Here is a 14,782-nt window from a genome sequence, read left to right as displayed (position 1 = left end):
GCCGGATCTACTGTCACGATGCCGGCTGGCAGGAGGTGGATCCTCTGTGCCAGAGAGGGATTGGCGTGGACCGTGCTAGTGGACCGGTTCTAAGTCACTACTGGTATTCACCAGAGCCCGCCGCAAAGCGGGATGGTCTTGCTGCGGCGGTAGTGACCAGGTCGTATCCACTAGCAACGGCTCAACCTCTCTGACTGCTGAAGATAGGCGCGGTACAAGGGAGTAGACAGAAGCAAGGTCAGACGTAGCAGAAGGTCGGGGCAGGCAGCAAGGATCGTAGTCAGGGGCAACGGCAGGAGGTCTGGAACACAGGCTAGGAACACACAAGGGAACGCTTTCACTAGGCACAAGGGCAACAAGATCCGGCGAGGGAGTGCAGGGGAAGTGAGGTATATATATGGAGTGCACAGGTGAACACACTAATTAGAACCACTGCGCCAATCAGCGGCGCAGTGGCCCTTTAAATCGCAGAGACCCGGCGCGCGCGCGCCCTAGGGAGCGGGGCCGCGTGCGCCGGGACAGGACCGACGGAGAGCGAGTCAGGTACGGGAGCCGGGGTGCGCATCGCGAGCGGGCGCCACCCGCATCGCGAATCGCATCCCGGCTGGAGGCGGTATTGCAGCGCACCCGGTCAGTGGATCTGACCGGGGCGCTGCAGTAGCGAGAGTGTAGCGAGCGCTCCGGGGAGGAGCGGGGACCCGGAGCGCTCGGCGTAACAAGGTCCAGCAGATCCACATACACCGGAGTTCCTGTCTTCAGAAACGTGAGTGTTACAATACTGCTATTAAGCCAAAAGCATGCCATATTTATTAAGGCTGTGCACCTTTATATTACATTTGGTGCACATTAGCAAAAAAAAAAAAAAAAAAACTAAATTCTATCTCCACTGTAGACCCCAGGCTTTCTCCTCTGGAGATACTCCTGCTTCTTCTATCACTGCTGCAGTTCCTGCTCTGCCCTATAGGATCCTGCTGATCCATGTTCTTGGCCTGTGTCTGTTTTCCCGACATTGCCTCTGTCTTACTCCTCAATACCTGATTCCCTAGTGCAGACTGTCGACCATGCCTTTGTTCTCTTCAAGCCTGCAACACCTGGCTGCTTCTGAGCTTCTCACCTCTGCTGTGCTACAGACTCAGCACTGCTATTACACCTTTTTAGCTCTGCTATTCTGTACTCTGCTGTGCTACTACCAACTACAGCATCAACTCACCCCTCATTCTTATATTCCTGATGCTTGACAAGGGAGCGTTCTGGCCTGCCTGGCCATCTGCTACATAACTGGGACAACTCTTGCAGTAGTGACCTGGCCTCTCCCCTGCAGTAGAAGTCCATCTTTCACATCCTGGTGCGGGATAAAGGGTGAAAACCAAATGAATACTTAGATTTCACTCTCAAGTTGCGGAGTTGGAAAGGGTGCAGAGATGCGCGACTAAACTAATATGGGGAATGGAACATCTTAGCTATGAGGAGCGATTAAAGGAGTTACAATTGTTTAGTCTTGAGAAGAGACGTTTAAGGGGGGATATGATAAACGTATATAAGTATATTAATGGCCCATACAAAAAATATGGAGAAAAACTGTTCCAGGTTAAACCCCCCCAAAGGACGAGGGGGCACTCCCTCCGTCTGGAGAAGAAAAAGTTTAGTCTCAAGGGGCGACACGCCTTCTTTACCATGAGAACTGTGAACTTATGGAACAGTCTACCTCAGGAACTGGTCACAGCAGGAACAATTAACAGCTTTAAAACAGGATTAGATACATTCCTGGAACAAAATAAGATTAATGCTTATGAAGAAATATAAAATCTCATCCCTTCGCCAATATCGCGCCACACCCCTACCCCTTAATTCCCTGGTTGAACTTGATGGACATATGTCTTTTTTCGACCGTACTAACTATGTAACTATGTAAGTTTGGTCCAAAGTCAAACCAGTATGTGGCACAGTGGGTTCAAACCTGTTGGGATGTTACAGATTAAAGTAACATAGTAACATAGTTTGTTAAGTTGAAAAAAAGTCCATCGAGTTCAACCTAAAATCCTACTATGTTGGCCTAGAGGAAGGCAAAAAAAAAAGAAAAACATGAGGCCGATGCCAATTGTCCCATTACAGAGGAAAAATCCTTCCCAACTACCATATGGCAATTAGACAAAATCCCTAGAAAAAAAAATTTCTTCAGAAAAACATCCAGGCCCCTAAGATGTATTTTCTCAAACTAAATAACTCCAAGCTTGATAACCTGTTTTGGTACTGTAATCCCCCCTTACCATGAATTACCTATGTCACCTTCCTCTGCACCTTCTCCAGTTCAGCCATGTCCTTCTTAGGAGTTGCCCAAAACTGGACACAGACAGAAAATAACAGTTGCCCAAAACTGGACACAATACTCCTGTCACAAGCCTCTATGCCTCTTATGATACATCTCATGACAGTCTTTGGTCTGTTTCCATATGTGGAGGAAGTCTTTAAATGAAGACTTCGCGGCTGGTGCCTTAGAGGATGCTGGACTAGGTAGAGAAACACAAGAATGAAGTCCATAAACTATGTAAATTGGGGAAGAACCAGTAGATCCTCCAGAATGAGTATTGTGGGAGAATTCCGCCCATGGTAGAAGATAGACCCAATTATCATGCTGACCAGAGACAAAGTGTTGCAGGTAGTTTTTGAGGATCTGATTCACTCACTCACATGTCCATTGGACTGAGGGTGATATCAGGGAATACATTTAACATGACCTCCAGTAGCCCACAGAGTTCTCTCCAGAAGCTCTAAGTAAACTGCACTCCTGCATCTGATACAATATGTTGAGGAAGACTATGGACACAGAAGATGTGTTTCAAGAACAGATGGGCCAGGCAATTCACAGATGGTAGCCACCTTGACAAAATGAGCCATCATGGAAAATCTGTCCACCACAACCCAGATTATAGTACAGCCTGCAGAGGATGGGAGGTCAGCAATAAAGTCTATAGCAATATGCTGCATGGGCACTTTAGCAATGGGCAGTGGTTTAGCTCTGGAGGACTTTTTACGGGCACAGATGTTACAGATGGACACAAACTCCAGGACAAATGTCCCCCACATTAGGTAGACAGCAGATGTCCCCCACATTAGGTAGGCAGCAGATTTCCCCCATAGTAGGCAATAGTTCCCCCATAGTAGGCAGCAGTTCCATTATGGTAGGCAATTTCCCCATAGTAGGCAGCATTTCCCCCATAGTGGACAGCATTTCCCCCATAGTAGGCAGCAGTTACCCCATAGTAGGCACAGTTCACCCCCACACACACTTTTATTTCATGTTCCTCTGCACTCCAGAATCTGATGACTTCACTTATACGGCGTAGTGCAGAGGAAGAGCTCGGCCTCTTGTGTTTGCTGGCTAAATGCAGCTGGCGGGTGCAAGAGTGATTGACAGGGTGAGCAGCCAATGGCTCTTCACCCTGTCAAACTTCCCACCGAGCGCCACATTTAACCATAGGAGCCTCATTTGGAGGCATTTGCAGTTCAATGCGGGACATGGGGGTGCTGTTCCAAAACAGCGGGACATCACCCCATAAATGGGAATGTCCAGCCGGATCTGGGATGGTTGGCAGCTATGTCTGCCGGTGGGACAAGTATGTAAGAACCTGAAGAGTTAATCTGCACTGAGATCTTTTGTTATTATGGTTACTGTGGAAACGCCCTGTTCTCTGGATGGTCATCTGACCTTGTTGGCTTTTCACCTAATCAGCTCCCTATTTAAACCTTCAGTATTCATCCAGGCTTTGCCTGCAAAAGAGCTCATACTCCTAGCTAGCGTTTGTACTGTATCTTGTATTTGTAGCATATTTTACCCATTGGCTCCGCTCTCTGACTCCTCTCCTGTTTCTGCTATTTGGCTTATCTGTTATCTCTTGGTACTGACTCGGCTTGTGGACTGTGACATATTGTGTGTATATGTTTAGTTATTATTTCTGTTAGTGTGTGTGTTTCCATACAATGTCCTGACCTCCGTCTGTATTGTAAGTTTATTTTGTTGACATTTTACTCCCTGCACTTATTCAGGCAGGGACTCTCACTGTGGTTGTGGACCCATCGCCTAGGCTGGGTACGCAAGAACCCAGGGCAAGTGGGAATGGGTGAGTTCAGGGCTTCACTCTTCCCAGCCCATATGTAACATTTTTGCAGGGTTTGACTCAGCTGATTCAGAATTTAGCTGAAAGACTTCAGCAGTGTGAGTCTTTTCTGTCTCAGTCAGCTTCAGTTCAGACCATGACTTAGAGACTGCAAGATCAGGAGCAGTTAATCCAGAGTTTGCTATCCAGAATCCAGGAGTTGGAGTCTGCCCGTACTCAGGTGTCATCTGGTTCTGTCCCAGCTCCCGTGGAGCCACAAGTTAGTCTCCCTCGTGTGAAAGTTGTAAGTTATACTTTTGTCTGAGACCTTACTCTTCTGGCACTCAGACCCAGAGAGTGGGAATTATTATGTCTCTTCTGCAAAGGGGTCCCAGGAATGGGTATTTTCCCATTTTCCAGAGTTGACCTCCGTGGATTCACTATTTGCGGGATTGGCTCTCTTGAACGCTGAACCAGACCGTGCTGCATATGCTGAATCTCAGCTGCGAACGCTAACCCCTTAGGGACTCAGCCCAATTTCATCTTAACCCCTTAAGGACGCAGCTCATTTTCACCTTAAGGACGGAGCCATTTTTTGCAATTCTGACCATTGTCACTTTAAGCATTAATAACTCTAAGATACTTTTAACGATTATTCAGATTCAGAGTTTATTTTTTCGTGACATATTCTACTTTATTTTAGTGGTAAATTTTCATCCTTACTTGCATCCTTTCTTGGTGAAAAATCCCCAAATGTCCTGAAAATTTTGAAAATGTTGCATTTTTCTAACTTTGAAACTCTCTGCTTGTAAGAAAAATGGATATTCCAAATACATTTTATATGGATTGACAAATACAATATGTCTGCTTTATGTTGGCATCATAAAATTGACATATTTTTACTTTTTGAAAAAATTAGAGGGCTTCAAAGTATAGCAGCAATTTTCAAAATTTTCATGAAAAATGCTAAATCTGAAGGGACAGATGTTACAGAACTACAACTCCCAGCATGCCTGGGCAGTCTAGGCATGCTGAGAGTTGTAGTTTTGCAACATCTGTAGCGCTACCGTTTGTGCACCACTGTAATAGTGGTCTCCAAACTGCGACCCTCCAGATGTTGCAAAACTACAACTCCCAGCATGCCCAGACAGCCTTTCGCTGTCTGGGCCTGCTGGGAGTTGCAGTTTGGCTTCCACTAGGAATGCAGCAGTAAAGATCGCTTTAGTGCCACCTTCCTTGATGCTCCACGCCGTCGCCTCCCTACCTGCGCTGCTGATCTCCGCTGTTGTCACCGACGATCGGCGGTCCCCACGGCATCTTCTTTGCAGGTACCGACCGCCATCTTCTCTCCTCGTTCTGCCAGACATCCAGGGGTGGGCAGAGTGGGGGGTTTCCATGGCAACCCCCCTCTTCAACTGCCATTGGTCAGCACTCATTGCTGACTAATGGCAGGGGATAGGAGGAGGCTGCAGCACTGCAACCTCGATCCTATCCCTCAGGATGATCGGGGCTGTCACTGACAGCTCTGATCATCCCTATTTTCCGGGCGATCGGGTCACCAGAGACCCGATCAGCCCGGAATAGCAGAAAATTGCATGTCTGAATTGAAATGCGATTTCCTGCGATCGCGGACATGGGGGGGGGTTTCAGGACCCCACTCGGTTTTGTGCCGGGATGCCTGCTGAATGATTTCAGCAGGCATCCAGGTCCAGTCCCCAACCGGCTAGCGGCGGGGACCGGAATTCCCACGTGTGTATCCATACACCCTACGTCCTTAAAGGGGTACCAGTGAAAACCTTTTTTCTTTTAAATCAACTGGTGGCAGAAAGTTAAACATATTTGTAAATTACTTCTATTAAAAAATCTTAATCCTTCCTGTACTTATTAGCTGCTGAATACTACAGAGGAAATTCTTTTCTTTTTGGAATGCTCTCTGATGACATCACGACCACAGTTCTCTCTGCTGAAGTTATTATAATAATAATAATGCTTTATTTATTGGTGTCCTTAGTGGCATTTGAACCCAAGTCCCCAGCATTGCAAGGCAGCAGTGCTAACCACTGAGCCACCATGCTGCCCTTAGCATACATCTGCTATGCATCTGCTATGCATGGTTGTGAAAATGGACAGAGATGTCAGCAGAGAGCACTGTGTTCGTGATGTCATCAGTGTTCCAAAAAGAAAGGAATTTCCTCTGTAGCATTCAGCAGCTAATAAGTACTGGAAGGATTAAGATTTTTTAATAGAAGTAATTTACAAATATGTTTAACTTTCTGCCACCAGTTGATTTAAAAGAAAAAAGGTTTTCACCGGATTACCCCTTTAAGGACTCGGGATGCAGGGACTTAGCACTTTTTTTGCAATTCTGTCACTATATGCATTAATAACTCTGGAATGCTTATACTTTTCATTCTGATTACTAGAATGTTTTTGGAGAAATATTCTACTTTATGTTAGTGGTAAATTTTTCGGCGATACTTGCATCATTTCTTGGTGAAAAATTCCCAAATTTGATGAAAAATTTGACAATTTTGCTTTTTAACTTTGAAGCTCTCTGCTTATAAGGAAAATGGACATTCCAAATAAATTATATATTGATTCACATATACAATGGGGGATATTTATCAAAGGATTTAGACAGTTTTTTCCTGTCTAAATTTGTCGCACAGAAAGTCGCAATCTAAATATGTGTGACTTTTCTGCGACTTTTGCTCTAGAGGATTTTTAGAACATGATGCATTCTAGTCTATTTTAGACGGAAATGCATTGGAAAATGAATAGGTGCTGAATTTATCAAAAGCGACTTTTCGGCGACCAGACGCATCGGCTGAAAGTACGCCGAAATGTCAGGCCATGTTGGAACAGGTTTAAATACAGTATAAAGCATAGATCACGAAGTCTGTGCGCAGAATTTATCAAGAGCCGTGCGCCTTTTGATAAATTAGGCGCACAATAGACCAGCCTAACCCTCTGTAGTTTGGTCTATATTGATGCGGGACATAGACAGCTTTGATAAATATCCCCCAATTTGTCTACTTTATGTTGGCATCATAAAGTTGACATTAGAGGGCTTCAAAGTATTGCAGCAATTTTCACATTTTTCACGAAAATTTCTAAACTAGAATTTTTCAGGCACCAGTTTAGTTTGAAGTAGATTTGAGGGGCTTTCATGTTAGAAATACCCCATAAATTACCCCATTATAAAAACTGTACCCATCAAAGTATTTAAAATGACATTCAGAAAGTTTGTTAACCCTTTAGGTGTTTCACAGGAATAGCAGCAACGATTTTACACTCGCATTTAATGAATTTTTACAAGGGGTAAAAGAAGAGTAATCCCCCCAAAATTGGTAACCCAATTTCTCTTGAGTAAGGAAATACCTCATATGTGGATCTAGAGTGTTCTGCAGGTGCAGTAGAGGGCTTAGAAGGGAAGGAGCAATAATGGGATTTTGGAGAGTGAGCTTTGCTGAAATGGTTTTGGGGGGCATGTTGCATATAGGAAGTCCCTATGGTGCCAGAACAAAAAAAAAACACATAGCACACTATTTTGGAAACTACACACCTCACGGAACATAACAAGGGGTACAGTGAGCCTTAACACCCCACAGGTGTTTGACGACTTTTCGCTAAAGTCGGATGTGTAAATGAAAAAGGCCCCCCAAAATTTGTAACCCTATTTCTTCTGAGAATGGAAATACCCCATGTGTGGACGTCAAGTGCTCTACTGGCACACTACAATGCTCTACAAACTTTTACTATTTACTTGGGATGTCTATATCCAGCCTAAACCATCACTGAGTTGCGTAAGCACTGTGATACTTCTAAACGGATACCCGCCTTCTTACCATTTACTCTTGGAATAAGCGTCTTTTGACGCAATCATAACTCCTTGATGGCGTCATACAGGGGATGGGCCAGGAAATCCAGGAAGCAGGAGGGCTATTTGTACTGACACTGGCATGTGAATTAGACACGCTGATCCCGGGAGCATCAACCCGGCGTCCTGCCACTGCAGGACTCTCGTTTCTCCTCTTTACCGATACCTTGGTGACTTGAATTATCATATCAATATGTTCATTTGACTATGAATCTCCGGCTATGTGCGGGGACACGTTGAACTGATATTACTGCTACATATGGATAAGAGCTTCAATATTTGTACACATTTTCTGCCTGTGCATGCTGTAGTATGGGTTGTTGTTGCATTTATATTTACTATAGGCCTTGTATCAGTGGGGTTTTGCCCACCCCTCTATAGGCTATTGATACAAAGTTCTTATTGTTGTAAGGTATTCCCCTGAGGATGTCCCTAAGTGTACTATACCAACTCTGGGGATAGAAACATACGTTGGGAATAATCTATAACCACCTTTTTGCAAATAGGACTAAGATATTGAGGTTATTATCCTTTTTGCAAATATGACTAATACCTTTTTTATGACTTACGCTTGCTGTGCATACGGGCAAATATACTATCTATATAACTATTGTGTGTGTACTATTTTTCATCACATTGGTATAGCAGAGTACAAGTTAAATACTGGCATATAACAAGATCAGTGTACTATTGATCATTGGTATCTTTAATTTTTTGTTACTTGGTGATTGGATATTATGTTTTTTTTCACTTAAGGTGACACATGATATATATGTTTTGGTATTTTAATGTATACCAATAAACCTAGGCTTTAAATTGGCACTTCCCCCCCTTTTTTTGATTGGTGCACTACAATGCTCAGAAGTGAAGGAGTTACATTTGGCTTTTGCAAAGCAAATTTTGCTGAAATGTTTTTTGGGGGGCATGTCGCATTTAGGAAGCCCCTATGTTGACAGAACAGCAAAACAACCCCCACATGGCATACTATTTTGGAAACTACACCCCTCAAGGAACGTAACAAGGGGTACAGTGAGCCTTAACACCCCAGAGGTGTTTGATGACTTTTCGTTAAAGTCAGATGCGTAAATGAAAAACATTTTTCTCACTTAAATGCTGTTTTTCCCCAAATTTGACATTTTTACAAAGGGTAATAGGAGAAAATGCCCCCAAAATTTGTAACTCATTTCTTCTGAGTATGTAATACTCCATGTGTGGACGTCAAGTGCTCTGCTGGCGCACTACAATGCCCAGAAGAGAAGGAGTCACATTTGGCTTCTGGAAAGCAAATTTGGAAGCTCCTTTAGGACATAATAAATGCAACATTTATTAGAGGCAAAACTTTATATAGAGGCAAAACTTTGTCCCTGTCACAAGCCTTTATACCTCTCTTGATACATCTCATGACAGCTGCCCGGCACTGATCACTAAAGTTTAGCTTACTGTTCACCAATATTCCTAAGACGTTTCGGTAGTAGTTTTACCTAAGGTCTTATTATTTAGCACATAATTGTACATTTATAACTTTACATTTATCCACATCAAATTTAATTGGCCATGTCTGTGTCCAAGCCTCCAGCTTCCCCAGATCCCTCGGTAATATAATATTACCCTACACTGTAGTGATCACCTTAGTGTCATCTGCAAATATAGTTTAGTGTCATCTGCAAATATAGAAATGCATCTTTGTAATCCTTCTAAAAGATTATTAATAAACATTTTGAAAAGAAAAGGGCCCAGTACTGAACCCTATGGTTCCCCAATTGTAACTGCCACTCAACCAGAGTAAGTTCCATTGATACCTACCCTCTGCTTCCTATTGACACTTTGTTAGAAAACCCTTGAAAATCTTACCCTTAATTGATCATAAACTTACAGGTCTATAGTTCCCAGTATGCCGTTTTGACCCCTTTTTGAATATTGGTACCACATTTCCTGTGAAAAAATCCATGTCATTATAGAATCTTTAAATATAAGGAATAAGGGTCTATCTAGCTCAGTACTTAACTCCTGCTAAATCCAGCGATGGACTTAATCTGGAACTGGCCATTTGTGTGTTTTAATGTTACTAAGGCGGCACCGCATTTCTTGTTTGGTTAAACAGGTGAGACTTGCTGGAGAATTCACTGTATCCCTTCCCCTATTATTGGACATTGGATTTTCCTGTGTAAATTATTGGGTTCCTTTTACTTTCTATGGCAATTGTTCTCTCTGTTGCAATTTTTCCTTTTTTTTTTACAAAATGTATTCCTCTCCTTATCTTTTTTTAACCTTTCTTGACTACCTTCTTGTTTTAGTAGTTTAAACGCTTTCCTCTAATCACTGATCACTAATCACTGATCCCATCCCTAACTGTTTTGGATATTTCTAACATGTTTATTTTCTTACAGCATATGTCATCCACAAGATTTATTCAGGATGCTATTAAAAATGTCCCATATAGCTTGTTTACTTTTATGACTGGGGACAAGGTCCCAATCTATGTCACTGAGGTCCTCTCTTAATTGATGAAAATTTAACTTCCTGAAGTTTAATGTTTTTGTAGCTCCACTAGTAGACCTCCTCTTGTAGGATAAAGTAAATGAAAACAAATTATGCTGTGTTCACTATTACCAAGATGACCCCCTACCTCTACTGCGGATTCTATGTCTGGCTATTGGTTAGTATAAGGTCCATAAATGACCTCTCTCTTGTTGGGTCCTGCTCTAGATGAAGAAGGAAATTGTCCTTTTTTATTGCCAAAAACCTGTTTCCTTTGCTGGACATAAGGGTTACAATGGTTTGAGGTATCAGAGCTGAATTGTTTGTGGAGAAAAGATGAAGAACACATTCAGCCCTGCTACATCTGCTTCAGTATACACTGTACACTGCTCAAAAAAATTAAGGGAACACGAAGATAACACATCCTAGATCTGAATGAATGAACTAATCGTATGAAAAACTTTTGTCTTTACATATTTGAATGTGCTGACAACAAAATCACACAAAAAGTATCAATGGAAAACAAAATTATCAACCCATGGAGGTCTGGATATGGAGTCACACTCAAAATTAAAGTGGAAAATCACACTACAGGCTGATCCAACTTTGATGTAATGTCCATAAAACAAGTCAAAATGAGGCTCAGTAGTATGTGTGTGGTCTCTACGTGCCCGTACAACACCTGGGCATGCTCTTGATGAGGTGGCAGATGGTCTCCTGAGGGATGACCTCCCAGACCTGGACTAAAGCATCCGCCAACTCCTGGACAGTCTGTGGTGCAACGTGGCGTTGGTGGATGAAGCGAGACATGATGTCCCAGATGTGCTCAATCAGATTCAGGTCTGGGGAACGGGCGGGCCAGTCCATAGCATCAATGCCTTCCTCTTGCAGGAACTGCTGACACACTCCAGCCACATGAGGTCTAACATTGTCTTGCATTAGGAGGAACCCAGAGCCAACCGCACCAGCATATGGTCTCACAAGGGATCTTAGGATCTCAGTACCTAATGGCAGTCAGGCTACGTCTGGCAAGCACATGGAGGGCTGTGCGCCCCCCAAAGAAATGCCACCCCACACCATTACTGACCCACCGCCAAACCGGTCATGCTGGAGGATGTTGCAGGCAGAAGAACATTCTCAACGGCGTCACCAGGCCCTGTCACATCTGTCACATGTGCTCAGTGTGAACCTGCTTTCATCTGTGAAGAGCACAGGGTGCCAGTGGAATTTGCCAATCTTGGTGTTCTCCGGCAAATGCCAAACATCCTCCACGGTGTTGGGCTGTAAGCACAACCCCCACGTGTGGACGTCGGGCCCTCATAGAGTATGTTTCTGACCATTTCAGTGGACACATGCACATTTGTGGCCTGCTGGAGGTAATTTTGCAGGGCTCTGGCAGTGCTCCTCCTGCTCCTCCTTGCACAGAGGCAGCGGTCCTGCTGATGGGTTGTTGCCCTCTTATGGCCTCCTCCACATCTCCTGATGTACTGGCCTGTCTCCTGGTAGCACCTCCATGCTCTGGACACTACGCTGACAGACACAGCAAACCTTCTTGCCACAGCTTGCATTGATGTACCATCCTGGATGAGCTGCACTACCTGAGCCACTTGTGTAGGTTGTAGACTCCGTCTCATGCTACCACTAGAGTGAAATCACCGCCAGTATTCAAAAGTGACCAGAACATCAGCCAGGAAGCATAGGAACTGAGAAGTGGTCTGTGGTCGCCACCTACAGAACCACTCTTTTATTGGGGGTGTCTTCCTAATTGCCTATAATTTCCACCTGTTATCTGTTCCATTTGCCCAACAGCATGTGAAATTGATTGTCAATCAGTGTTGCTTCCTGAGTGGACAGTGTGATTTCACAGAAGTGTGATTGACTTGGAGTTACATTGTGTTGTTTAAGAGTTCCCTTTATTTTTTTGAGCAGTGTATATTCCATGTGCACATAATAGATGTAGCAGGGCTACGTTGTAAACACAGATGGAGCATAGGGCTACAAAAACAACACTTGTGTTCGCACAACTTGTGTATCTTCAAGGGACATTCCTTTCAGTACTTTTAAAATATTAAAATAAAGGATGAAGAGGAATGCCCCTGAAGGGAGCTGATTTTGATTCTGAGAAAGTTGGAATGGTGGCTATATATGCTGTGGGAACAAGATGATCTTTGTTTACCTGAGAATCCTTCTCAAGTATAGATAAAAATTTCTGTACAAGTAACACTGAGAATATTTATTAAAACCTGTGCAGAGAAAAAAAAAGTGGAACAGTTGCCCATAGCAACCAATGAAATAGCTTTGTTCACTTTTTAAAAATGAAAGAAGAAATCTGATTGGTTGCTATAGGCAACTGCTCCACTCTTCCTCTACACAGGTTTTGATAAATCTCCCCCAATGAGTATATATTAGTGCACCACATGCCTTATCTGAAAAATGCTGGTTGTCGGATAACCCCTTTAAAAGATGATACTACTAACATTTAGAGCATTACATAAATATTTTATTTCTTTACTAGCTTTTGCCCTCGGCTTCGCTCGCATTAAATTTGGGGTAACATAGATTTACTTTTTACGATCTTATAGTAATGAGGCCGCTCTGGGTAAAGACTACGGGCATCCAAACAACCCAAAACATTACATCTGCTATTTCATGGAATTGAAGATCGACATCCTTTGAGGACTTTTACCGAGTCTTCGTGCAGGGAAACCCACCTTCTCGCGCTGCTTATATACTGCCAACAGTCCTCATATCCCATCCTCCTATCTCGTCCTCATATCCCATCCTCCTATCTCGTCCCCCTATCCCGACCTCCTATCCCGACCTCCTATCCCGACCTCCTATCCCTCCTATTCCGAACTCCTATCCCATCCTCCTATCTCGACCTCCTATCCCGTCCTCCTATCCCGTCCTCATATCCCCACCTCCTATCCCGACCTCCTATCCCGTCCTTATATCCCGTCCTCCTATCTCGACCTATCTCGACCTCCTATCCCGTCCTATCCCATCCTCCTATCTCGACCTCCTATCTTTACCTCCTATCCCGACCTCCTATACCATCCTCCTATCCCGTCCTCCTATCTCGACCTCCTATCCCGACCTCCTATCCCCACCTCCTATCCCGTCCTCCTATGCCGTCCTCCTATCTCGACCTCCTATCCCGACCTTCCCGGCCTCCTATCCCATCCTCCTATCCTGACCTCCTATCCTGTCCTCCTATCCCATCCTCCTATCTCGACCTCCTATCCCGACCTCCTATCCCGACCTCCTATCCCGTCCTCATATCCCCACCTCCTATCCCGACCACCTATCCCGTCCTATCTCGACCTCCTATGCCGTCCTCCTATCTCGACCTCCTATCCCGACCTTCCCGGCCTCCTATCCCGTCCTCCTATCCTGACCTCCTATCCCGTCCTCCTATCCCATCCTCCTATCTTGACCTCCTATCTTGACCTCCTATCTTGACCTCCTATCCCGACCTCCAATCCCTTACTCCTATCTCGACCTATCTTTACCTCCTATCACGTCCTCCTATTCCGTCCTCCTATCCTGTCCTCCTATCTCGACCTCCTATCCCGTCCTCATATCCCGTCCTTCTATCCTGTCCTCCTATCTCGACCTCCTATCCCGACCTCCTATCCTGTCTTCCTATCCTGTCCTTCTATCCTGACCTCCTATCCTCCTATCTCGACCTCACATACCATCCTCCTACCTCAACCTCCTATCTTGACCGCCTATCTTGACCTCCTATCCCGATCGTCACGTCCTCCTATCTCGACCTCCTATTTCGACCTGCTATCTCGACCTCCTATCCCCACCTCCCATCCCGTCCTCATATCCCGACCTGTAATATGTGTACCGGGTAATGAAATATCTCCAGCCGTACGGAAGTTATGTGGGAACATACATTTCCCATTGATTTGCATGGGACTTTAAAAAAAAAAACGACCTTCACAAATAGGAGTAGTTAAGGGTTAAATTAACTATCATATTTTTTAAGTGGCCATATAAGTAACATGTGACCAAGTATTATTGAAATATCTCCAGCCGTACAGAAGTTATGTGGGAACATACATTTCCCATTGATTTGCATGGGACTTTAAACAAAAACCCTGACCTTTACAAATGGGAGTAGTTAAGGGTTAAATTAACTATCCTATATTTTAAGTGGACATATAAGTAATTAAGTAACATGTGACCAAGCATTATCAAAATATCTCCAGCCGTTTGGACGTTATGCAGTAACATATATTTCCCATAGACTTGTATGGGACTTAAAAAAACAAACAAAAAAAAAACAGCCCCTTTTTCAAAAAATCCTTTCTTATTCCTT

At 44.0% G+C, this 14,782-nt stretch overlaps 1 protein-coding gene across 3 annotated transcripts in view; it reads right to left on the bottom strand.

Annotated features, from left to right (window-relative positions):
* SLC29A4 (solute carrier family 29 member 4) overlaps positions 1-14,782 on the bottom strand; it is a 660,337-nt gene that overhangs the window by 386,722 nt on the left and 258,833 nt on the right. The gene's annotated exons all lie outside the window — the stretch shown is intronic.

The sequence above is a fragment of the Hyla sarda genome, chromosome 8, assembly GCF_029499605.1.
Source record: "Hyla sarda isolate aHylSar1 chromosome 8, aHylSar1.hap1, whole genome shotgun sequence".
Taxonomy (NCBI): domain Eukaryota; kingdom Metazoa; phylum Chordata; class Amphibia; order Anura; family Hylidae; genus Hyla; species Hyla sarda.
Note: the sequence above shows the minus strand (reverse complement) of the source record. Positions and strands in the feature narration are given on the sequence as shown.